This window comes from Eretmochelys imbricata, chromosome 26 (genome assembly GCF_965152235.1).
Source record: "Eretmochelys imbricata isolate rEreImb1 chromosome 26, rEreImb1.hap1, whole genome shotgun sequence".
Taxonomy (NCBI): Eukaryota; Metazoa; Chordata; order Testudines; family Cheloniidae; genus Eretmochelys; species Eretmochelys imbricata.
This window is the reverse complement of record NC_135597.1, coordinates 10027284-10053316: the sequence shown is the minus strand read 5'-3', so window position 1 is coordinate 10053316 and position 26033 is coordinate 10027284. Positions and strand designations below refer to the sequence as shown.

The 26033-nt window shown below is 43.3% G+C and overlaps 1 non-coding gene across 1 annotated transcript; it reads left to right on the top strand.

Annotated features, from left to right (window-relative positions):
* The first annotated feature begins 21576 nt into the window (after window positions 1–21576).
* Window positions 21577–21646, top strand: TRNAA-UGC (transfer RNA alanine (anticodon UGC)). Its single transcript has one exon. It is a non-coding gene; the product is annotated as a tRNA-Ala (tRNA).
* Window positions 21647–26033: the final 4387 nt, after the last annotated feature.

Here is a 26033-nt window from a genome sequence, read left to right as displayed (position 1 = left end):
CCAATAAATTAGTCCTTTTTTAATAAAGAAAAAGCATCCTTGGGCTTTGTCCAGCTCCAACTGAATTGAATGGAAGTTTTGGGCTTGCAGACATAGGGGGGAGGGAAGTTGCATTTTGTTTCAGATTGTAAAATAATTCAGGGTGAGGTCAGTTCCAGAAAGAAAGAAAGGTTTCAGGGGGGAGGAGGAGTTGTGGGCCTGATCCTGATCTCATTTAGGCCCCGATTCAATCTTAACCATTCTGTGTAAATGACTGCACACAAAAAGCCGTTTGCAATACGCCATAGCAACAAGAAGTTTAATTCCTCCTGCAAAACCCAGGGACTATGCTATGTATTCTTGAGCCTCTTGTACTGGCACCTTATCAATTAGCTAGCTATTTACAGACATCTCTACAGACTTCTCTTGTAACATTCAGGAAAGCACTTGAATGTGCTTAAAACCGTCCCTATTCAGCAAATCGTTTAAAAATGAGCGACATTTTAAGCATGTGCTTAAGTCTTGTTGATTTCAATGGGACTTAAGTATGCGTTTAACTACTTTCCCGAATTGGGGCCTTATGTCCGTGTGTATCAATAATAACACGACTGAAGGGAGAGCTTCATCCATATAAACTCAAGGTAACTCGGATCAGAATTGGGCCAGTTACCTTTTTCTGAATAGATTGAACTGTCCCTGTTCTAGGTTAGCCCCTATTTTGAATTGTCCATCGCAACCAAAGCCACCGATGACCTCACAAGGATCAGCATCGAATTCCTCTGGCACTTAGTCTGACCTTAAGCATCTTTTCAGAGTATCAGCTTAAGCATATTTTCCATTTCTATAATCACCTTGTTTTGAGCCCCTGTTCAGTGTGGTTGGTTTCTCTCTCTCTAAAGAAAGAAAAGGGCTGGGGTGGGAGAGGAGCTAGTTAAGAGAGATTGCGTGCTGTCTCAGACACACACACACGTATTTATGCCCTGTTGACTACCTCTATTATTGCATTACCTTGTTATAACAATATGCATCCATCTGACTGCACAAGCTAAAACCACCTAATGCAATTGCTATTAAATGTCTCCTTACATTTCTCAGCACAATCCATCACCACATAAACCTCAGATGCAGTCAGACAAAATCTAAAGAGAGCACATCTGAAAGCAATGAACTGTGCAAAACAACGGATACAATGCAAATCCAAAAAAACTCCCCGCAAACTTGGTTCTTGATGTTGATGCCTGAAAGGAAGATGGAAACAGTGGCTCTTGGCATTGTCTGCCCTCAGTCCCAGAGCTGGCATCCCTTTCTGCTCAGCAGTTGGAATAATTTGTTGGTTTGGTTTTTTTTGTTTTTGTTTTTCCTCTTTGTCTGTTGTGAAATCAGGTGTGTTCCCATTGGTAGCAGCCTCTGCTTTCCTTTTTGAATTATTCATCAATGTAATCTAAACAATAGGAACAGGGGGGGAAATATATCCTCTTGTGAAGCCTCTCCTAATTGTTTCAAGTGCTGATGAAATTCCAATTACGTTTTTCAATACTATTTTAGCATATCAAACCAAGGGGAAGAGCAACCCAAAGCAAAACCTAGGCATCTGCTTAAAGATTTTTTCCTGGCATTATCTTCAAATTACATTCCTCTTCTCGGTTATCAACATGTAACATTTTCTCTTTCTTTTTAAACAGAAAATTAGATGCACAATAGCACAGTCACTCTGCAATAATGGTTATTTTGTTGCATGGAAGAGATGTTATCATGTTTATCATTCTGTAAATTGACATACAGAGAAATAAAAGTCACTTCTTGTCAAGTGCCTCATTCTCTCCAAGGCAGAGACCTGACACGGGCTGGCGCTTCTTTCCCTGGAGAACATTAGAAAGCCACAGCTAGCCCCTTGGCTGGTGTAAATTGGTGTGACTCGGCTGAAGCCAATGGAAATATGCTTGTTTACAGCAGCTGGAGTTCTGGCCCCAAGTGTGTGGTTTTCAAGAAGCTGCTGCATCTCTGAAAATGAGGGGGGAGAATGTTGTCTACTGGTTAGAGTAAGGGACTGGGAGCCAAGATTCCTGGCTCTTGTTCTTGGCCCTGCCGCCTGACTTGAAGTGTCCCCTGAGGCAAGTAATTTAACTTCCCTGTGCTTTGCTTCCCCATCTGCAAAATGGGGCTAATACTTCCCTGACTCATCCAGGGGCTGTGAGGATGATTGAGGTGCTCAAATACTATGGGAATGGAGGCCAGGCAGGCAGATATGTGAATGGCTCCAAAGTTCACTGATGCTGAACTGCTTTGATAACTCATTTCTAGCCCTTTAAAATTTCTGCTTGTTTCTTGATATCTCCAACGCACTTGCTGGATAGACCCTTCTGCTTCAGGGCTTAATTTCTAACTATTGGAGGATTATGAAGAGACATTTCTGGAAGCCGATAATCCAGGTTTCTTACACCTTCCTCTGATAGTGAAGGCCACTGTCAGTGACAGGAGAGTGGACAAGATGGATCATGGCTTCTGGGCTAGGAAATAGTACGTCAAGTCCTATGTTCCTATAAAGAGAATCAGTTCTGGATAGAGACGATTTTTGTTTGTAGGCCCATAAGTCCAGTCTTACTGTGCTTATCCATGCAATCCAAACAGGGAATGAAGCCTCTGTTGTGTAAAGTCAAGTCCATGTAGACGAGTTTGTATTTCAATTCAGGATTTGGAATTATTAATGCATTCCATAAATGGGTTTAATGATGCATTTAAAAGCTGTATTAAATTAATGTTTCTCATTACAACCTAATTTTTGTTTTTTGCAAGAGGGGGATAAAAAGGTAAAGCAATATCACCAAAGATCAAATACTTATTCAAAATGTAATTAATCCTGTGTTCTATAAATCACTCGGCTTCACGAAAAATACTGGTAGTGTCTTCAGCACACGCGCGCACATCCACACACACGATCGATCCAGCTGATATTTGCAATCGTTAATTGAGCTAAGAAGTGCTAAACATTCTGCAAAAGCAAGAGTCATAACAATAAACCTCTCATTGTTCCCCTTAGAAACTAGCAGTTGCTTCCTGGAGAGTAAAAAGTAGTTGAAAGCACTGGGTTGGGTTGAGGGGGTTAGGGTTCTAGTCCCAGTTTTGTCACTGACTTTGTGTGATGTAATCCTCCGGTGCCTCAGTTTGCCCATCTGTGCAATGTGGAAAGCAAGACTTGTGGTGTGTGGAATAGTTAATTGCAAGAACTATCTGACACTTTTGAATTGCACCATACTTACGCAGTGTGGTGGTGTTGATTACTATTAATAATTTTTTAATGTAAAATATGCTGTGCTTGACACTGAATTTAAAGATACTGTGTAATACAAAGAAATAAGCTATTTTTTTTTTTTTTAAAATACACATAGTAAGAGATAGACCATGCCCGGAAGGGTTTACAATCTCAATAGACAAGAGAGACAAAGGGAAAGCAAAGATGAAGTGATTTACCCAAGGTCATACAGTAGGTCAGTGGCAGAGCCAGGGATGACCCAGCTCATCTCCTGTATCCCAGTCCTGTGCACTGAACTGCGCTGCTTCTCACACCAATAATCTAACTATTAAAACCATATGAAGCCCTTACCAGTGGGAACTGACAGTGAATTAAGATAAACCGAATTCAGGCCACTTTAATCTTGAATGAGAGGGTTCACACAGGGATTTAAGTCACTTAAAATTCATACCTTTGATTAATTCTGACTAATTTCCTTGAGGGTCCCCATGTAAACAAGCCCTACTCTCTAATTCCATGCTCACTGAGGGTTTGAGTCAGTGAAGAGCAGAGTATTCTGCCCTGACCCCTCCGCGCTTAGCTTTAAGCGTGTGAGTAGTCGCAGTGAACTACTTGCCTGCTCAAGTGCTTTGCTGGTTCAGGGCTCAGTATCTTACAGGATTGAGCCATTGAAGCAGTTCCAGTTCACTCCAGGACAACCAGTATTGCTGGGTCACAAATGCCATTCCATCTGGCTGACAACACTGGCAGGTACCCTGACACGTGCATGCCAAACAGCTGTATGTTGGCGCTGTTCCCGGAAATATCTCCCAGGCCTAGTGGTGCTCCTCCTGTGAAAGGTATCCTCGTCCCAGCCAGTCAACCATGTAAATGCCAGGTGATTCTTGGCGGTGGGAAAGACGTGTGTCTCCAGATAGGATGTTGTGTATAGAATAAAAAAGCCCACAAAACATAAATAAGATTTTGGATTAACTCCGGCTTGCTTTGTCTTGTTTTCTGACCAACATTACAGAGCACTGGATGGGTACTTTTAGATAAGGCCAACATCTGGAAAACCTGATCCTCAAGTTAGGCTCCTAAATCCATATCTAGGTACCTATGTACACAGTATTACCAACCCCAAATGTGCAGAAATCATGAATTAAGTCACTCTGATATCATGAGATTGGCTTAAAAATCATGTTTTTGTTTTTTTTTTATGATCGTAAATGTTGCCTTCTTTTTATGCCTTCTGGTTTCTGAGCCCTTAGGGTGCCCTTAGGTCACATTTTCAAGCTTCTCTCTGCAACCGCAAGGGCTAGACAGATACTCTTTAAAAGAGAAAGCTTAGCTTCTCACGCCACCTCTTCATTCCAGCCATCGAGGGCTTTTGCAGCAACGTCCAATGTTACAAGACTCCTAATAAAATCACAAGAGTTGGCAACACTGGACAGAGGCTCTTGATTTTTTAAAAATATACTGACCACTGGGCTGCTGCTATTGAAGTCAGTGGGAGTAATGCTCTTTAAAATCTGCATGTGCTTAAGTACTTAATGGAACTGGTGTCTAAAATGGGAGACAATGCTCTCTCACTCTTTGGTTTAAGGAAAATAATTGGAATGCACATCATTTAAAAGAGAGAACCAGGATTTGTCATGGAGCAGCTTTCGCATCCTCAGCTATTCATTATCCTAAGCCATTAATTAGCCAACAGCTCACCAGTGACTGCTGTTGTCTCTAAAATCAAGAGTGCCATGCAGGAAAAATGAACTGTCAAGTGGTTCTAGTGTGTTTCCACACAATGACCTCTGTTTGTCTCTTGATGATTCATTTCCTCCAACCCAGTTATCTCATGAAGCACCCTGTAGTCTGGGAAGACAGAAGACCAGACTGTCAAGTGCTCTGGTATCACCTTTTCTGGCCAACTTTGTGATAGTTCTTTTCGATGCAAGAAGCTGTTCGAGCAGCTACAATGGAAATCATTCTTCCAGCTACAGAAAAGCTACAAATAACTCGAGTTTCAGAGCAGGCTTTAGTTCATAAATGATGTACAATCAAAGCATTAGATGCATTTAGAACAGACGGGCATATCCTGTGTGAAATATTTGGGGACGGTAACAAAGAAGCACCATCTAGAATTAGCTTTTGGTGCAAGAGCAGCAATAGTGGGCAATTTTGTGATCCCCAATTACTGCTGCATGGAACAAAGTGACAGAGTGCAGAAGCAGTGCAAAGTTCAGCATTTTCTGGTTTTGCAGTGGTGTGGGCAAAGCTTTTGTTTTGCAGTTTGTGTGGCTCTCCTGGGATGGGCTGTGAGCTTGGCATAATGGGGTTTGGAAATTTCAAAGTGAAATTCGGCTGAACCTGCTGTGATCAGCATGGTTTGCGACTCGCGCACAACTCAGCCCAGGATGGCACACGAGTTTGTGAAACTCTCAGATCTCTCAGCCCAGGCTTGGGGATTGTCACCAAAACTTTTCTTAGCTTTTCAGACTGTTGGTTTAATACAGAGATTGACCTGGATGAAAAGCTTGTGTACAAATGTCTTAGGATTTTGGAGGCATTTAAAATCTAGACCGGATTTTCAAAAGTGGTCCAAGGCATTTGAAAGAGGTTGACCCACAATCCCAGCTCCGAGCCTCTAGAACTTTGAGAGTGAAAACTGGAGCTGGACCCAAACATTACAGCTAGAGCCCGTTGTTAGCTTGGGGGCCAGATTTTTATCTTTCTCACAGAGTGGGGAAGTCTTGGACAGGGGACGGTTTTCCCATACACCAAGAACTGGCCTCTCCAAACAGAGCAGAGGCTCACGGTGGAGGACCAAGGTGTTGAACAGTTGCACTGCTGCTGGACACATTCTGATTTCAGTGGTCCTAAACTGCATCTAGAATAACTCCCAATGAAGTCAGTGGCATTAGATTTGCACAATGGTGACTCAGATCAGAATCTGGCCTTAATGTTGGATTCAAAGACCCATGAGATCAATGGAATGATTTCAATAAACTTCAGTGGGGCTTGGATTTAGGGCCTTGTGCTGCCATAGGGGAAAAATCCTTACAGAGTCTAATAGACAACAAATTCAGGTCTGACTTTCAAACACCCCCAAAGGTCAGGGATAATCAGATCCAGCATTTTGGCTGGGCCCATTGTACCTTATTGGAAGTCCCACTGAATTTAAGAGAAAACAATTATTTCTCCACCCATTTTGGGAACAGCCTGTCAAAAGGAGAAAGGCAATTATAGCTCTGCTGTAAAATTCTCAAGGACAGCTCAAAAATACACAGAATAGATCTTTCTCTGTTCAGTGTATAGGTTTTTTACCATCATTTTTGTAGAACCCTATTCATTTCCTCCCTTTCAAATTCTTTCTATTTAGGCACAAATGTTCCCCCATCACCACAGAATCTGAGTACCTTGTAAATACTGTGTCTTCCCAACACCACTGGTAGGTAGGGAAGTGATGATGTCCCCGTTATACGGGGGAGGTGGGATGGGGGGGAGCAACGAGACGGAGAGAAATTTTTGAAAGTGCCCAAGTTACTTAAGTCCCACTGAAAATCTATGGGAGCCGAGTGTGTAACTCACCTAGGCACTTCTGGAAAAATCACATTCCAGTGACTTGCCCGAGGCATCTCAGGGAGTTGTTGGCCAAGTCAGGAATCAAACCCAGTTCACCTACACCCTCATGCAGTGATAAGACCACCCTTGCTGTTTATAAAACGTTTCCATTAGGAGTTGTATGCAGTTGTGGTGTTCCTGTGTTGGTCCCAGGGTATCAGCGAGAGAGAAGGTGGGGGAGGTAATATCTGTTATTGGACCAACTTCTGTTGTCAAGAGACAAACTTTCAAGCTTACCTGGAGTTCTTTTTCGGAAGGAGTTGTCAGCCTGGCAGCTGCCACCGTCACTCAAATCAAATTTTCAAAAACATCCAAACATTTCCCTCCTCCTCACCCCACAGACACGCATCTAATTTAAATATAAGTAAATCATCCAAAAATTGATTGCTGCTACCTCCGTGAAAACATTTCTTTTGAAACTTTCTCCCTATTCGGTGTAATTTATCCTTTGTCATTTCTGTAGCTGGGAGTTGCAGTAATGTTTGTTTCTCCTCTTCCACCGAGGGATTTTTGAATAGAGATTCAGTCTTAGCAATGTGTTTATGACACTCTAGGGGCTTTTTGTAGTGTATGCCTCTATCTCAGATGACAATGCAAATAAATTAAAGCAAGGTCCTCATGCAGCCATGGCAGCTGGTGGGCTGTTACGGCTGATTATAGGGAGCCTAATGTATAAAGTTCTCATGGTTGAATAAATAAAATAACGCTTCCTCCCACACTCCCCAGGTCAGCTAAACAGTCCCCCTCAGTTGCAGGGTAGCTGATCCCTGTGAATAGAATAGACTAGACTCAGTTCCCTGCCCAGAGCAGGTGAGTCCAATCCAGCCAATTAAAGAGGGCTAGGCTATACCTGAGCTTATAAAGTGCCTTTAGTGGGCAGGAAAAGGAGGGATTGATTGAGGGAGGCTGTTCCAGGAATGGAAGAGCCACGGGGGAATTGAGCTAATGTCTGGGGGGGTACCCTGGAGGAAGGGGCCAGGTGCTGAGGGAGAGAGTCCTGAGTCTGCTGCCCCAGAGAGGGCATAGAGCTGGTCAGAATGGAGCAGCTGCCAGAGGCCCATGAGAGGGGTGAAGCTAAAACCTGAAAGTAAGGCCTCAGTTAAGACTGTTTTTCTGTTTGTGTCCTTGCTGGTATTAAGACAATACACCCCCTTGCAAGACACTGGCCATGGCAGCATCTGCTCTGGAGCTGGGGAGAAGCCCTGTCTGGTAATCTCCTTCCTTCCCAAATATATGTTGTGTGTGGAATTTGTAATTACTAGCTAGGAGCATTGCTTTCGACAAGCACCTATCTCACATGGGAGAATGAGAGAGCTGAGGCCGGCACCTCTCTGGGGTCCCTGATTCTGGTCCCAGTTCTGCCTCTGCTAAGATTTCATCCAGCACGTTTCTTGTCTTGGTTTAACTCGCTATAAAATGAGTGTAATGCCACTTACCCTGCCGGGGGCTGTAGGGCTTACCAAATGGATTTGATCACACTTGCTATGCAGAGTACAGGTATAAAATTCATGCATATTTTAATAAAGGATCAATCAGTTGTTATAGATGAAGGGGCTCTTGACAGAACGAGGAGTAATGGTCTCAAGTTGCAGTGGGGGAGATTTAGGTTGGATATTAGGAAAAACTTTCTCACTAGGAGGGTGATGAAGCACTGGAATGGGTTACATAGGAAGGTGGTGGAATCTCCATCCTTTGCGGTTTTTTTAAGCCTGGCTTGAAAAAGCCCTGGCTGGGATATTTAGTTGGAGATTGGTCCTGCTTTGAGCAGGGGCTTGGACGAGATGACCTCCTGAGGTCCCTTCCAACCCTGATATTCTATGACTGGAAGGGAGAAGGAGTCAGGGGATTGTGACCGCTCTGCCTTTGCATACGGTGAAAGGGGTGGGGAAATCCAAGCTAGATCTTGACTTGGTGGGTTGGACTGTCTGGTGGGGTTCCTTTATGGAGAAGGTTGAGATCCACTACTGTATACTGCACAGTCCAACAGGCCCATAGGTTGTTTATGACCATCTATAACCCCTTCTACTGATGTGCTTGTGTGTAATATGCTTATAAGCTCTCTTAACCACTTACTAACTCCTTTTTGTAAACTAGTTATCAATACACCCTTAAACAAAAAGTGTGAACCACTATCTTCAGATTCTCCGGTTAGAGTAGAGAAGAAAACATATTTTTCTAATGAGCCAGCATGTGTGTGCAGTACCATTGGCCTGAACTGCAATTGCTTAACTGTATGTTTGTAGCTCTGTACTACTAATGGCAAAAAGAGATTCACTATAACTCAAGTGGTTGGTGGATCTGTTTTACGTAGTTTATGAGCTCTTGGGTGGCAGGGTTTGTTCTGCAATGGTACAGCACCTAGCACAATGGGTTCCTGATCCATAACTGGGGCTCCTAGTCATTACCCACATAAAAATAATAAATAACAGGAGGAGGAATTGGGATCCATCCCTGATGTCACCTTGAAGTTCCAAGTGGCTGCAGATTTGATGCAGCATGATATAATCCCATGTGGTGGTGTTCGCAATGTTGTTATAGCTGTGTTGGTCCTAGAATATTAGCGAGACGAGGTGGGTGAGGTAATATCTTTTACTGGACCAACTTCTGTCAGTGTAAGACAAGCTTTAGAGTTCTGTTTCGCTTTAAAGTTTCTCTTTCACTGACAGAAGTAGGTCCAGTAAAAGAGAGTGCCTCACGCACTTTGCCGCCCCCTGCCCCCCCGTATTATTCCGCACAAGGAATAAAACCCATATACTTTCCATTAGGAGCAGGTGAGCGTCAGGATTAATGAACAACAAAGCAATCTGCCATTTTGATGAATATCCCAACAGCACACGCACAGCCAAAGTGCGCCCACAAAGGATGCTAAAGAACGACTGGTTTCTCCCCTAGTCTATTATTTGACTTCCCTTCCCCACTCCGCTCCAAAACAAGGGATGAATTGCATTCTGTTTCCAGTGATCTCGCATCACATAGCATGCCAACTACTTAATATAATGGGGCATGCAAAAATTTCAATCACTGTCTAACCGAACTCTCTTACACACCCGCTACTTTGATGTATAGGCTTCAGCTATGGCAACCCCTGAGAGGCAGGAAGGTAAAAGCCAAGCCTAGCGTGAATGCTTTTCAAGGGGAACGTAAACCTCACAATCAGGAAGAAGTTGTGATTATGTAGCTGCAACTTCAGGGTTCGACGCACAACAGGTTCAAATTATGGACAGGGGCCACTTATGCCTTTGTACTAGATTGTGACCCTGGACACAATCGTGAGTAAAGCTGGTGTGTAAGCTGCATTATCACATGAATAGCCATGGAAGTCAGCATGGCTTAGAAACACCCCCATCAAGGCTTAGTTGCTTTCCCTGCTCTGAGGCATCAACTGGCTTATACGGGCTGTATAAATATGTATTGTTTCACTTGTGCTGGCTGGTGCATTGGAGGGCAAGACCCAAAGCTTTGTCCATTCCCTCTTACACCCTATCCCCCTGGAGGGATGCGGCACCTGCATGTTCTCGCATATAACTGGAACCATGGTCCAGCCAATTTGCACAGTGGTGTAACAAGCTTCTGGACTCCTCACTCACTCTTAATTTGTGCCTTAACAAACCAAGCTGCTATTCCTAGGGTTTTCCTGTTTACACATTTATCTTCTATCACTCCTCCTTGGATGTTGTAAATGCTAAAATAGTTTTGATCAATCTCAGCCAATGAGTTAAGAAAAATTTCTTTATTAACAAACACACAGATGGCTCCATATCAGCTGCCTTCTCAGTGGATCAATGTTAGTACAGCGATTGGTTGCAATTTGCAGGACAAGATATGGGTTGGTCAGAAAAAAGTGTTGGTCAGAGAATGTGAAATAGATTGATCTGGCTCAGAGACCCTAGGTGATGAGCATGGGGTTAAAGGCAGAGTCTAATTCACTGCGCCTCAAGTGCAGCATGTGTTCTACACTGAATCCAGGTCCGTGAATGCTCTTTGTGAAGTGTTCTAGCAATAAACCACACAAGAGCCGTTGTAAATATCTCTTTCCACAGGATGCAGGGAAGGAAAAACTCCTTGACGAAAATAGTGTTTTGGATCTCTCATAAACATGTCATGTTGGACTCGGGGACCATACACTTATACAAGCTTCCGAAGTATGAAACTGTCGACAAAATGAATAAGTATCTTAATGTGTCTCATTCATCCCTGGTGCAACGCCATTGGCTTAAATAGCTATGGCCAAGGGTGAGTTTGCCCTATTGTTCCTGTTAGCCTTTCTAAGACTTACAGCTCTAAGACGTGCTATTTGTTACACGTGATGATCGTCTAATATTGCTGTGCCCTTTTATCCACCCAACGTGATGAATTCACTCACCAAGATCCAACCCAAATAAATGGAGATGGTATCAGGCCGTATATCCAGAGAGGTGGAGTTCCGTGTGAGGTCATTAACTGAATAGCCACTCTTCATTTCTCTTTGCAGAAAACAAGTTTAGGTACAGCATGCAGGATGTATCCTAATGACCTTGGTTGGGTGGTAAGAATAAGAGATTAAGTCTGAACTCCAGGGTTCTACTCTCAGCTGTGTCGCTGACTCGTTGTGTGTCGCTTTGGCCAAGTCACACAGGTCTAGCTGCTCAAAGTGACCTCTAATTTTGGCTGCCTCCAACTTTGGACTCTGAGGTCAACGTTCTCAAATGTGGGGTTAATTTTTTTCAAAGTGCTGAAGTCCCTTTGAAAATAACCTGAAATGTATCTTTCCCAAATCTCCTGATTTTTGGGAGCTTGATTTTTGAACAGTTGGTTGGCAATAGGGGCTTGGCCATGTCATTCCTGGGGGCATTCTGTGCCCCAAACCTAAAAATTCTGTGCACAATATTTTAAAATTCTGCAAATTTTATTTGTCAGAATAACACCACATAATCACACCAGTTTCCATTTTTGTAATTTTATTTCAAAATACTTGTAACCTAGTATGTCTCTAACAATACAGACACACACAGAAATTCCCCCAGGAGTAGAGAGTTAAAAGAAATCCCTATGACAACGAAGTTCCTGTTTCTGTGCCTCCCCACAAGCCCAGCTGATGGGGCCAGACACCCACATCACCTCAACCCCAGAGCCCAGACACCCGCCCCCTCTCTCCTCCAGAGCCTAGCCGTATCCCCCCAGCCCAGCCCAGCCACCTGTCCCCTCCCTAGGGTTGCCAATGTTCTAATGGCGCAAAACTGAACACTCTAGCCTTGACCCCTCTCTGAGGCCCTTCCCCCTGCTCACTACATTTCCTCCGTCCCTTGGTGGCTCGCTCTCTCCCACCCTCACTCACTTTCACTGGGCTGGGGCAGAGGCTTGGTGTGAGAGGGGATGAGGGCTGCGGCTGAGGGTGCGGGCTCTGGGGTGGGGCCGCGGGTTTGGGGTGCAGGAGGGGACTTCAGGTTTGGTGGGGGCTCAGAGCTGGGGCAGGAGGTTGGGGCTTGAGTGTGGGGGGGTGCTCAGGGCTGGGGAAGAGGTCTGGGGTGCAGGAAGGGATATGCACTCTGGGCTGGGGGTGTGGGCTCTGGGGTGGGGCCAGGGATGAGGGCTTTGGGATGTAGGAGGGGGCTCTGGGTTGGGGGGTCTCTCAGGTCTGGGGCAGGGGGTTGGGGCACAGGCTTACCTCAGGTGGCTGCCGGTCAGTGGCGCAGCGGGGCTAAGGCAGGCTGCCTGCCTGTCCTGACACGGTGTTGCACATGCCCTGGAAGCAGCCAGCAGGTCTGACGCTAAGACGCCAGGAGACTCTGCATGCTGCTCTTGCCCGCCATAGGCACAAAGCTGGGAGTGCAATCCAGTGTGTGGGACACAGTCCTCAGACACAACTTGAGCAGATTGGGATCACGAAGGAGGCAATTCTACAGGGAAGTTTGACTCCAGTGTGTGTTTTGCCTGATGGCAGGTTGCAGCGTGAGGAGTGTTCAGTGGGCTGAGTCAGACCAATCCAGGGAGGTAGGCACAGCCAGACACGGGTTCCCTTCTCACCACGTGTTCCAGTGTAGGAGCATGAGCTGCTGCCTAACGTATGAATAGCCTCACTGGGTCTGACCAATGGTCTGTCTATTCCAATATCCTCCTATGACTGTAGCCAGTGTCAGATTCTTCAGAGGGAATGAACAGAACAGGGCTATTTCAAGTGACCCGTCCTCTGTCTTCCAGTCCCAGCTTCTGGCTCTTTAAAGTTTAGGGACATGGAGAGCATAGGGTTGCATGTCTGGCCATTTTGGCTAATATCACGATGTTCATGATCTCATAGTTAGTTTGTGTTCCCCACATACATTTGTTTTTCCCACGCTTTTCTGCCTGTTGTCTCTCGCTTTATGCTTAGCTTCCAGTCCAACAGAGACTCTCACTGCTCTGGCAACCTAAAGGGGCCTTAAGTGACCATAAGTATATGATTTACTCAATAATATATTTTACTCCCATTTCAAGGCATCTTCACTGCCAGAATGGTGTAAAGGAGCCTGAGTATAAATGAGAATCAGGCCCTGAGAACTCAGTGTGTGGTGTTGAGCACGTGAGATCATTTTTGGTCTTGATTTTCAGTAGTTGTGTGAATAATAGATTTTTTGTTTCTCTGGGAATTCCAAAAACAGGGTGGGGTGGTTTTGGTTTTGGTTTGGTTTGAACTGACAAAATTGGTTGAACTTGAAACTTTTGGTGAATTAAAAAGTTTTAAAAAATTATTTTGGGCTGAACAAAACATTTTGTTTTAACACTTCAAAAAGTTTAAATCTGAATACTAACCTAAATTATTTTCAAATGACAAGCTTCTTTGAAGTGAGATTGAAACATTTAATTTAGAAAACGTTGAAATGAAATGTTTCAACTTGTTCTAGGCTTGTTTCAAATGCAACAATTCAGTGAAATGGATGCCAAAATTTTTTGCCCAGCTTAAATTGTAGGTTTTTCCAGGGCAAGGATCAGCTTTTTGTTATCTGTATATACATTATTGGCACAATGAGTTCCTGATCCCTGATTGGAGTTCCTAGCTGCTATCCCAATGCAAAATAATAATTAATAAAGTACTTCACAAGATCACACTTAATTTATACTTCAGAATAAGATCCCTCTTGTTATTCAGTCATTCCTGTGCTGCCACAATACCTCTGGATTATTGTACCTAGCGCTGACCCTTGAGTCAATCATATTACAGCAATATTTGAAAGTGCATGTTTTAATCTCATCTGCAATTTAATTTCAGCAGCAAATTAAACTTTATGAGGCCATTGTTATGTTAGTTAAAGGTCTCTTAGAGCAGGCAAGATTTAGAATATCTAAGAGTTAAAACCTTGTTGCCATTTAATTAATCTGAATTTTAGTACCTAAATGACCTCCTTGTTAAAACACTGAACATGTTTAGACTATTGATTGATAGGTAATTGGACAGTAGAAGTGGGTTTATTGAGTGGCTTAAAAATACCTACTGGTGTTTTAAAAGCTATTTTTGCTCTGCAGTTCTGTTAAATGCCAATTATCATTTGCCACTGAGACAGTCAGAAACCTGACTGCTGATTAAGCTACCTGACAGTGAGGGATTGATACATGACAGTGAATATTCATTATAAAGTGGGTATGAAATAGTTACCTACTTTCTTCTAGTATGAATACTTCAATATGCACAGCTGACTTGATTCTGTGGTATCTAAAACTTTTCTGGGTTGTATTTTTGCTGACCTCATAGAATCATAGAAGATTAGGGTTGGAAGAGACCTCAGGAGGTCATCTAGTCCAACCCCCTTCTCAAAGTAGGACCAATCCCCAACTAAATCATCCCAGCCAGGGCTTTGTCAAGCTGGGCCTTAAAAACCTCGAAGGATGGAGGTTCCAAACCACCTCCATAGGTAACCCATTCCCGTGCTTCACCACCCTCCTAGTGAAATAGTGTTTCCTAATATCCAGCCTAGACCTCCCCCACTGCAACTTGAGACCATTGCTCCTTGTTCTGTCATCTGCCACCACTGAAAACAGCCGAGCTCCATCCTCTTTGGAACCCCTTTCAGGTAGTTGAAGGCTGCTATCAATTCCCCCCTCTCTCTTCTCTTCTGCAGACTAAATAACCCCAGTTCCCTTAGCCTCTCCTCATAAATCATGTGCCTCAGCCCCCTAATCATTTTTGTTGCCGTTTGCTGGACTCTCTCCAATTTGTCCACATCCCTTCTGTAGTGGGGGGACCAAAACTGGACGCAGTACTCCGGATGAGGCCTCACCAATGTCGAATAGAGGGGAACGATCATGTCCCTCGATCTGCTGGCAATTATCCTACTAATACAGCTCAATATACCATTGGCTGCCTTGGCAACAAGGGCACACTGCTGACTCATATCCAGCTTCTCATCCACTGTAATCCCCAGGTCCTTCTCTGCAGAACTGCTGCTTAGCCAGTCGGTCCCAAGCCTGTAGCGGTGCATGGGATTCTTCCGTCTTCAGTGCAGGACTCTGCACTTGTCCTTGTTGAACCTCATCCGATTTCTTTTGGCCCAGTCCTCCAATTTGTCTAGGTCACTCTGGACCCTGTCCCTACCCTCCAGCATATCTACCTGTCCCCCCATCTTAGTGTCATCTGCGAACTTGCTGAGGGTGAAATCCATCCCATCATCCAGATCCATGCTTGGCTATTGCTTACAAGGGCAATCAATGGTTTTAGGTCCAGACCCTCAAAGGTATTTCGGCACCTCAATCCCACTGATTTCAGTGGGAGAGGAAACCCTAAATATCTTTGAGGATCTGGATCTCAGGTCTTAGCAAACATTCCTCAAAGCGTTTAAGTGCTTAAGTCTCCTTGACTTGAATGGGACTCAAGTATATGCTTGAGGGTAAAAATGTGGCCAAGTTACTTGCTGAATAGGGGTCTTAGACAACAGTGGACTATATCGCTGTCGAAGTCTGAGGAGTGTATTTCACTATTTAACTGCAGGCAGTATTTCCAACCTTAAGCATTCAAGAATCATGTTGCATGTGCTATTTCCCCTCTTCCCCCCTCTTCCCCACCCCCCCTGCCCGCAAGAATCAGTGGCTTAAAAATCATGAGTTATTTTATACTTTATTTAGACACACACACACCACAAGCACAGGGCTGACTGTGTGTGTGTCTATAAGAGCAAAGCCTTATGAAGGCAACTCAATAGCAGAGGTAGGCCTAGAACTCAAGCATTCCAGGCTGCCGGTCATGGACTCGGTAATCCCCACACACTTTGTGACGCCAAAGTGATTTGTTACGCAAAAGCGGTCCTTTGATACTGGGATATAGATATATTTAATTCTTTGTTACAAAAAAATACCGAGCTAGGCTTCTGAAATGATGTGGAAAAATATTGACACTGTTCTATGAAATCATGCAAAATCAACTTCGGGTTCACTTTTCGCACTAACTTTCACTCAAAATAACAAACTAAAGCACTGTTTTCACTGAAGTCTGGCCCAAGTGTCACCAATATTGGCTCGTCGGTTGTGCACAGAATCTGTCCCAATGCAATGTTTTCCCTATACTTGGAAAGGGGGGGAAAACTCTCTGGTGATTCAGATACCACTGAGTGCTATTTGTTGTTTGATGTCGGCTTTTAAATGGTGAGCATTGCAGATACGTCCTGCTCTGTCGCTAAGCTTTCAAGAAATGAGATCTGCTGGAAAACGTTTTGGCGACACTTCTGCTCTCTGCTATACCACTGACGTCAGTGGAGTTATTCTAGATTTTCACTGATTAAAGTGAGGGCGGTATGTGATCTGATGGAGCACTGGTCTGGGACTCGGGAGACCTGGGTTCTGTTCCTGTCTGCCACTGGCCTGCTTGGTGACCAAGTCACGTAAATCCCTCTCCCTACCTGCCTCATTTTTTCCCCATCTGTAAAACAGTGATAATGATCCTGACTGTGTTTGTAAAGTGCTTCGAGATCTACTGATGAAAAGTGCTGTTCAAGAGTGAGGCGTTGGTGGTATTGCTATTAAAAATAACAACTTCACTCTTTAGATTGGGGTGAGGGCCAGGTCTCATTTACTTTCTGTGCAGGTCTGAGCATGTTGTCTTGCTACAAAAAATGAACACATGTACTTATGCATCTGCAATTCTATGGTTCCTAAGGTCCCCAGTGTAAAATCTGGGAGGTTGGTGAAGTGGGCTCATGCTTTAGCATTTGACAGTCAAACTTTGCATGCAAGGACGGTTATTTAGTCTTTTCTAGTGCCAGATACCTTTGTAAAGGAGTGTGGTGACGGTACTAACCAAACAAAACCCGTCTATCCCATGTTGAAATAAATGTACCGTGTGACAAATTTGATACAGTTCACACTGACAAAAGACAATCCACTGAAAGATAACTTACCCTCTTAAAAATAGATCACATCCCCTCTCTGATATGTTACCACTGAATCCAATAGAGGGCACTGCCTATTAAATCATGCGTGTTGTATAACACACCCAAAGTAATGCCCCTCATAGTGGATACATTACGCTCTGAATTCCATGGTCTACGGAACTAGATTGAGTAAATGAGGTCCAGAGCTAATTTATCACCAAAGGATTCACAGTCAGTCATTCTCTGTTCCTTTGCTAAATGCATGCAAGGACTGTATGCATACAGAGCCACGAAAGACCTAGACACTATTAAGCCCTCTGTTTTAAGCCCTCAGAATATGAGAATTGTTCCTTAACATTTATATTGCAGTAATGCCAAGAAGCTTCAAGCACGTCTATTGTCTTTGGTGCGTGTGAACCCCCCATTCAGGGAGGCTAGCCCGCTGCACCCCCCCCCCCTTTTCACCCACTGGGACCAGGGATCCCTGAGCCCCCCCGCCATGGTAAGAGAAGCTCTGGCCAGCCTGCCCGAGCTTCTCCGAGCCCTCACTCCCGTTCCGTCCCGCTCTTGCCTGCTGGGGCCTGAGGGGCTCTGAGCCCTGCCGCGGCCCAGGGCTGAGGTGGGGAGCGTTAGTAGAGTTTTGGGGAGGCTTAGCCTCCCTCAGCCTACATTACGCCCCACCTACTTCCATTGTGCTAGGCATTGTACAAGCACATAGTAAATTATAGTCTTGTTGTTAGGGCACTGGATTGCTCTTCGAAGAGAGGTGGGCTCAGTTTTTGGTTCAGCCACAAATCTGGACTAATAATTTTGGCCCTGCTTCAGCAAAGCGCTCAAGTTTTAGGTACCATTAACTTTAATAGGGCTTAAGTGCTTTGATGAAGGAGATAGATTTAAGCAAGCGCTTGAAGTTAAAGACATCTTGAACTGCTTTGTCGAATCAGGGCCTTAAGTTGTTCACTGACTCAGTTGCCCTTCTATAAAATTAGGATAATAATCCTTCCTTTCTCCCAACTTCTGTCCATCCTTTCTATATTATATGCTCTTTGAGTCAGGAACCTTGGCAGAACCATAATACAACAAACCATGTTACACGAAGAATGATGGGTCTTGCAATTTCCTTAATGTTTTCTATGCTATTTTGTTTAAATGAAGTCTGCACCCCTGCATATTTTCCTCAGCCACTGATTGGCTTTTTCAAGACTTCCTTAGAGAAATTCACCCGGAACAAAGAAGCTTAATAGTCGAAGCATCGTGTTTGGAGTGCCAAAAAAGATTGTGAGAGAGTGCAAAACCATATTCATGTGTTTAAAATGTTCACTGTGTTATTCATAATCCATTAATGTCTAGAGACTGGAACAGAGAAAGGGGCCCCCCTTCATGCTAAGCACTGTTCAGACACAGGAAGAAACAGTCCTTAGCAAAGAGTGGGAGAAAAAGTGGTAATCCTTTTTATAGATAGGGAACAAATAGATGAAATGATCTGCCCAAATCATGCAGCTCCAGGAATTGAACACTGTTCTTCTGAGGTCCTCCTCAAGTGCTTTAACAAGGCTACTTCTCTCCTTCTCTTAGATTCTGGTATGTACGTGGTGCCTTTCACCAGCTCTTCACTGACTTTCCAGACAAGGTCACCATCAGCCTGGTAAGCAACTTCATTGTTAACATTCACCATCTTGAGATAATGATGTCTTTTAGTCAGTTACCTTTTGTACCACTATGAATACATTGTTATCTTTAAGATCCATTGCAACTAACCTTAGTAGAAATGAGCTGCAGTATCTTGCCGTCACAGATACTATGCCTAACGTTTCCTATACTGGTCTAAATTCATCCCTGGTATGACTCTTTCAAAGTCAGTGGCGTTTACGCCAGGGAAGAAATGGATCTATATTGTTTTTATCGTCACTGTGTTGACAGAGATTTTTAGAAAGGCTATACTTACTAAATATTCACGTTGTTGTGTAACAGAAGTGCTATCATCCTCTGGCACATACCTGTTTAGGCCTTATGCAATTTATGGACCATATCATGTTCTTCTTTTGAGATGTCATAGCTGTCAGAAAGGAATGTGAATAGCTGTTAAAGGTTCACTGAGTAAGCTGGTGAACCATTACATTAGCATGGGACATCTTTGCCCTTGTAATGATATTCATGAAAGAATCAAAGCAAAAAGAGGTCTCTAATAAATATCTGAATTTCAGAGCATAGTATCACAGAAGGTCATTTTTCCAAACTATTGAAGTATAGAGTTTGCTTTTACCATATCTTAGCTGAGGATTTATTTCCTTTTTAATTCAGTTAAAATTAATATCTTTTAAAAAATGTATTTGGGAGGAGAAAGACACAAGAGGGGGAAAAAAACCTCTGTTCTTTTTAAAGAATTTTTTGCGGAGATGTCATTGGTGTTAACTTTCCATCACAGAACCTGAGTAAGATTGTCATAAATATAAAGGGAAGGATAACCACCTTTCTGTATACAGTGCTATAAAATCCCTCCTGGCCAGAGGCAATATCCTGTTACCTGTGAAGGGTTAAGAAGCTCAGCTAACCTGGCTGGCACTTGAGCCAAAGGACCAATAAGGGGACAAGATACTGTAAAATCTTGGGAGAAGGAAGGCTTTTGTTTTGTGCTCTTTGTTTACGCGGTGGTTCTCTCTTGGGACTGAGAGAGGCCAGACAGAAATCCATCTTCTCCAACCCATCCTAATCCAAGTCTCCAATATTGCAAGCAGTATAGGTAAGCCAGGCAAGGCGGATTAGTTTATCTTTTGTTTTATGTGAATTTTCCTTGTGTTAAGAGGGAGGTTTATTCCTGTTTTCTGTAACTTTAACGTTTTGCCCAGAGGGGGATCCTCTGTGTTTTGAATCCGAATATCCTGTAAAGTATTTTCCATCCTGATTTTACAGAGATGATTTTTACCTTTCTTTTTTTTTAAATAAAACCCTTCTTTTAAGAACCTGACTGATTTTTCCATTGTTCCAAGGTCCAGGCATTTGGGTCTTTGATGATTTTTGTAACAAATTGGTTAGGATATTATTCTCAAGCCTCCCCAGGAAAGGGGGTGTAGGGCTTGGGGGGATATTTTGGGGGAAGATGTCTCCAAGTGGTCTCTTTCCCTGTTCTTTGTTTAAAATGCTTGGTGGTGGCAGCATACAGTTCAAGGACAAGGCAAAGTTTGTATCTTGAGGAAGTCTTTAACCTAAGCTGGTAAGAATAGGCTTCGGGGGTCTTTCATGCGGGTCCCCACATCTGTACCCCAGAGTTCAGAGTGGGGAAGGAACTCTGACAAAAACATATGTGGGTCTGATGGTCATTTACACGAAGGCCTCTTTGCTACTCTTGCATAGAACATATCTCATGTCTCAGTATACCCCTCTATACAAAAGGTATTGTAATACGACTTAGGTGGTTTGCCTTACCGTGACTCTTGTGCGACCTCATTGATGCTCGTAAAGTGATATGAGATTCTGTATCTGGGATGAAAGGTGCTTTAAGTACAAAGTATCATTTTAATTCTTACATATTTGAGAGAAAAAACTTGGTTCACAATTAGTTCTACACAGTAATGAAATGAATCAGGAAGCTGTTCCTGTATATCTATTTGCAGGTAAGTGATTTAGATGGTTCACTTTGCTTCAGCCAATCAAGTTGCACATGCAAATGAGTGCATTCTTATTCATGAGGATGAGTGAGAAGTGAAAAACAATCTATCTTTGTATCTAATTTAGAATGTTAGTTTCAAAGGGGGCGGGGAATGGGATACATCTAAAATTCACTGGCATACCACGGCCCACCTCCAAAATGCCATAAGATCTTCAATGTTGATGCGGAGCACAAGGAAACTGTTAGGTAAAAATTTCTGAAGTGCCGAAGTTCCACTGATGGATTTATTTTTTCTCCCCCCAATGAAACTTATGTTCCTAAGTGTCCAGGTTGCTTTATTAGAATGGGACTTGGGCTTCTAAATCATGTAAGGTTTTTTGAAAATTTTTGTCAGCTGAGGGGAGATCTACAAAATCACAAACAGAAGTCAGGTAGAACTGGTTGGGAATCTTTCAGTGGCTTTTTTTTTTTTTTTTTTTTAATGAAAAATGCTGATCCTTCTAAACTGAAACTGTTCGGAGGTAAGTGTCAGTTTGTCACTTCCCTGACATGGGAAAAAAAGTTTGGGAGCAAAGTTTCAAAATTGCATGCCCCATTTTGACATTTTTGAAATAAAAAGTTTGGGGTTTGGTTCAAAACAACTTTGTTTCACAATTTAACTTGCTTTATATTTGGGGGGGGGGGGAGAAAAGAAAAAAAGGTCAAAATGGAAATGAAACATTTTGAAATGATTGAAAATAAGCATGTTGGTTTTTTTTTTTGTCAGTTTTGTGAACATTTTTTTAAACGACACCTTTTTGTCCTGATTTTAGAAGGTTGTAGTTTCTGTCTGAGGAGGTAGCTCAGTGGTAGAGCACATGTTTTGCACGTATGAGGCCCTGGGTTCAATCCCCAGCACCTCCATGTTCTCCTTGGTTTCATTGGGGAACTTGGGGCTTGGTCCTGCTTTTGAGCAGGGGGTTGGACTAGATGACCTCCTGAGGTCCCTTCAAACCCTGATCTTCTATGATTCTAAGGGTGGGGAAATTTTCAACAAACTGAAAATTCTTCTGGGATGGGAAAATTACTTGTCTTGTCTGCTTGGGTCATTACTGTGGCACAAGCCAGGGTGAGAATCGGTGTGTAGTAAGTTAAAACACTTTTCGTGCACTGTAGCAGAGTCCGCAAGAGATGTGGAGCAAGCTAATGTCCTATACCTTGGTTTGCGGTGCTGTAACATCCATTCTAAACAAGACCTCTGAGTCAGCCCCCCAAATTCTCTTTGTGCCTTTTGAAAACCTTGAACTTAGTCTAAGTTTGCCTTCAAAACCTTGCAAAAAAAAAACCTTACATGGAGTTTAGTTGGTTTGTCCATCTGTCTATCCAGTCTCTGTCCGGGCAGTGTTAAAGTAGTTCAAATTATATTCCGCAGAGAATAATTTATTCAACATATTTTTATCCCCCTCTCAACTTTTCCATTATTTGACCAGCTTTTATGGTGCAGCAAACATAAATTTTTGACGTAAATAGCCTCTTCTGTCTGTGCTGATGGACCTTCGTTTTGTTGCTAGTAACAATATGTTAGGCCAGCCAAGGTTCCTCCAATGATTTAGCCAACATTTGTGTCAAACTATCACCAGCTTGCCTCATTGTTTTGTTGCAATTTTTAAGGGTGAACAATAAAAGTAGCTCAGTTTGAGAAATTTGTTGCAGTGTTGCCCTGGATTTGAGGGGTATGTATATCCCAGAATGTCATCAAGCTAATTGCAACCATATTATGTGCATTCAGCCACCCGGAATTAATAAAATAAAACACCACATAAGTTAAGGGTTAATTTAAAAACAGACTTTTTTAAAAGCAAGGTCATATCTAGCTGGCAGTTTCTGCTAATCAGAATGGGAGAAAAGCAGACAAACAACTATAAAACTAAAAACCTTGGTGGTTAGAAAACCTTAAGTCTAAACTTATATGCCTCTAATATGAAAAGTTAAAAATGTAACCCAATAGGGGTCATTATAACCTATGTGTTTTGTAAAAGTTAGTAAAAAAAAATTAGCTAATAAAGTGTATTTTGAAGCAGTCCTCTGAAGCCATCTTAAAACTTTTTTTCCCTAACACCCTTCCTCCCTGGTGGGTGAGGAACTGGCCACTGCAAACCTGCTGTTAATTACTCAGTACCGTTCCCGATGTTAGGTAAATATCTGGGATGTTCTAAACTTATTCCTTACGTTTGTGTGTGCTTAAATCTAATCAACTGCAGTTTTCAATAAAGCACGCTTACTTGCATAAATCTTAGCAGATGGAATTGCTGTGTTCCTGTTGATTTGTTCCTTACATTGCCTGGAGTGAAACAGTTAAGTTGCCCCTGTTGGGGCTTCTGAAAACGTCGGGTAACAGCAGAACCGGGCATTTGTGTTGTGGGTAGGGGAAATCCCTTCCCAGCGAGAGTTCTAGCGTGTGTGTGACTGAGTTTGTGATTAATGCACTTAAACTAGAATGATAAAAATGGCAAATTTATAATGGATAAGAGAAGGAGGAAGAAGGGATCAGTCTCCCTCCTGATGTTTCTACCCAATCTACAAACAGTTGGAGGCTGTTTGCTGGCTATGAATGTCCATTTGTGCTGGTTTGCATCTCCAGTCCATCCAGGAAATCTACTATATGGAAATAATAAAAGCTTTCCAAGCTCAAAGTGAGTGGAGGAAGGAGATGGCTTTTCATCATTTCCCTGTGTCATTTTGTGAGTCTGCCCAATGACATATAATGATGTGGTTCACTGAAATTATAAAATGACACATCTCAGAAAATCTAGAGGTTTCAGAGTAGCAGCTGTGTTAGTCTGTATTTGCAAAAAGAACAGGAGTACTTGTGGCACCTTAGAGACTAACCAATTTATTTGAGCGTGAGCTTTCGTGAGCTACAGCTCACTTCATCAGTATGCATCCGATGAAGTGAGCTGTAGCTCATGAAAGCTTACGCTAAAATAAATTGGTTAGTCTCTAAGATGCCACAAGTCCTCCTTTTCTTTTTGAGAAAATCTAGAGACTCATATTCCCAGCTTGTTTGTTTTTTTCCTCCCTTTTTCCTCTTCTATGGAGCTGAGTTAATAGATCACATGAGAGATTCCCCCTTCCCTCCCGGAGAAATAAATGCTCATTTGGATGCATTTTGCACCTGCCAATTGTAAAAAGTTTGGCTCATCATCCTTTCCCACCTGCTGATGGCACAGAATTATGTTCTATTAACCAGCCTCTTATGAGCAAAACTGAGCAAAACTTCCCTACAAGACAAGCATTGCCATCCTATACCGTGTCTGCCTCGTAATTCTGTTGTGTTAGAGACAGGCTTTGGGTGCAGTGGGTCTGATCTATATTCACGTGGGAATGAGCTCAGAGGAGTAATACCAGGGTGAAAGGAGACTGGATCCACAGACTTCTTCCCTCTGGATTTTTGAAAGCACTTGGCTTTTGGTCTAATGCTGCTCCCTCTGAACCAAAGAAAGTTTTCAAACCCAGAGAGAGGCCAAGAGATCCGTGTTCGTTGGCAGAGCCAGGAACTGAGCCCAGGTCATCTCAGACTGAGGACAGAACCTTTTAGCACAAGATCACGCTTCCTCCTGCAGTATGAATGATTCTAATTCGATGTAGGCCCAAGCTGCAAAATGTGAATCCTGAGTGTTCATACCACAAAGTTTGGGAGTGCTTGGAGAGGTACCATTTTCCAAGCTCTGGTACAGATTCCAAGCTCTAAGTTGGGTGGTGGTCATGGTGGTGCTTGGGATCTGAGCCCAGGGACTAAGCCCACCTCGACTAATAAAGCCCCTGCAACAGACGCTGAGGACCTGATCCTACTCTCGCTGACATCAGTGGAAAGGCTTGGGTGAGGCTCTATTTTAGAAACCAGTTTATTTTTGTGTCTCCGTGTGACACGGTGTAAAGGCACTGCTTACTCCCCAGCGTGTAAGGGGTTATGAGGAAAGCCCAGGTTTCTCGCCTGTCACATGGGTGATCTAAAGCAGGGCTATAAAAGCACAAGGGAAGAAGCTGCACTGCTGATTAATTTCAGAAAACTGCAAAGCCCCCTGGTGGCTGGGATCAAGTGTTCTGAGTTGCTTTGCTCTTGGGTTTTTGAATCCTTTTTTGGGTCAGTAAAGCCAGCGCTGAGGAAAAGATCTCAGACGGAACTCAAGTTTGGGTGTTATTTTACCTTCCCCCTCTTGGCGTGTATCTCACTGCTTGACAATCTGTCTGTTTTTTAGGTGGAGATTTTCAAAGATATAAAGGGCAGACGGGCAACCTTCTCCCACTGAAATTCAGTCGGCACTGGACTCCTATCTCCCCTTTCAGCTTTTGAAAATCTCCTAAATCTTCACAAGCAATTTCTCTCCTTTCTCAGCTGAAATCTAGGGACCCGTGCCATGCAAAATCCTTCCTCCTTAGGGTCAAAGACACTCTCCTTCTCTAGAATATTCATTCATGAGTCAGCCTGAAATTTTGTCCATGTTAATTCATCTCCGATTGTCTGCATATGCATGCTGATGGAGACACGGCTGGTGCACAGAGATCAAATGAGGGCAATGGGATCCCGTATTTGTGATGATAGCAGAGGTGCAAGCAATTTTCTCCTTTATGGAACTTTCTCACCTGTTTTCATTTGAACAATAGGAAGGTGCCACTGAATTTGCATCACGACCATCCTTTCTTCTTCCTTGGCAAATAAGGGAATTAATTCTGCTGCTGCCTAGAGAGATTTCTGTTTCTCTTCTTTTTGTCTTCGTAAAAGTTTGTGTCTGCAGCCACCTCAAAATGAGATGCATTCCCTGAAGTTCAGGGGTATTTGGATTCAGGTGGTTGGTTGAAATTGAGACTGGAATGAGATGCACATTTTAACAGTGAGGGTAATTAACTTGTGGAACAGTTTACTGAGGGTTATGGTGGATTCTCCATCACTGGCAATTTTTAATCAAGATTGGATGTATTTCTAAATGAATCTCCTCTAGTTCAAACAGGAACTAATTCAGGGAAGTCCAATGACCTGTGTTAGACAGGAGGTCAGTGGTCCCTCCTGGCCTTAACATCTTTGCAACAGGAAGGGAAAGCTCTCACTGCCCCAGTCAAGGAGGATGGGGGTGCTCTCCCTACACTCACTGCAGCTAGCCATGGGATGGACTCAGAGGGCTCTGTGTTTACAGCAGCACAGTTGTGCTCCTGAACGCCTCCTGTCCTTGCAGCACAACTACCTTGAAGCCACTAAGTAGACAGCTGCAAAGCAGACAATCTTTACATTGGAGAGTAGTGTCCCCTTGATTTC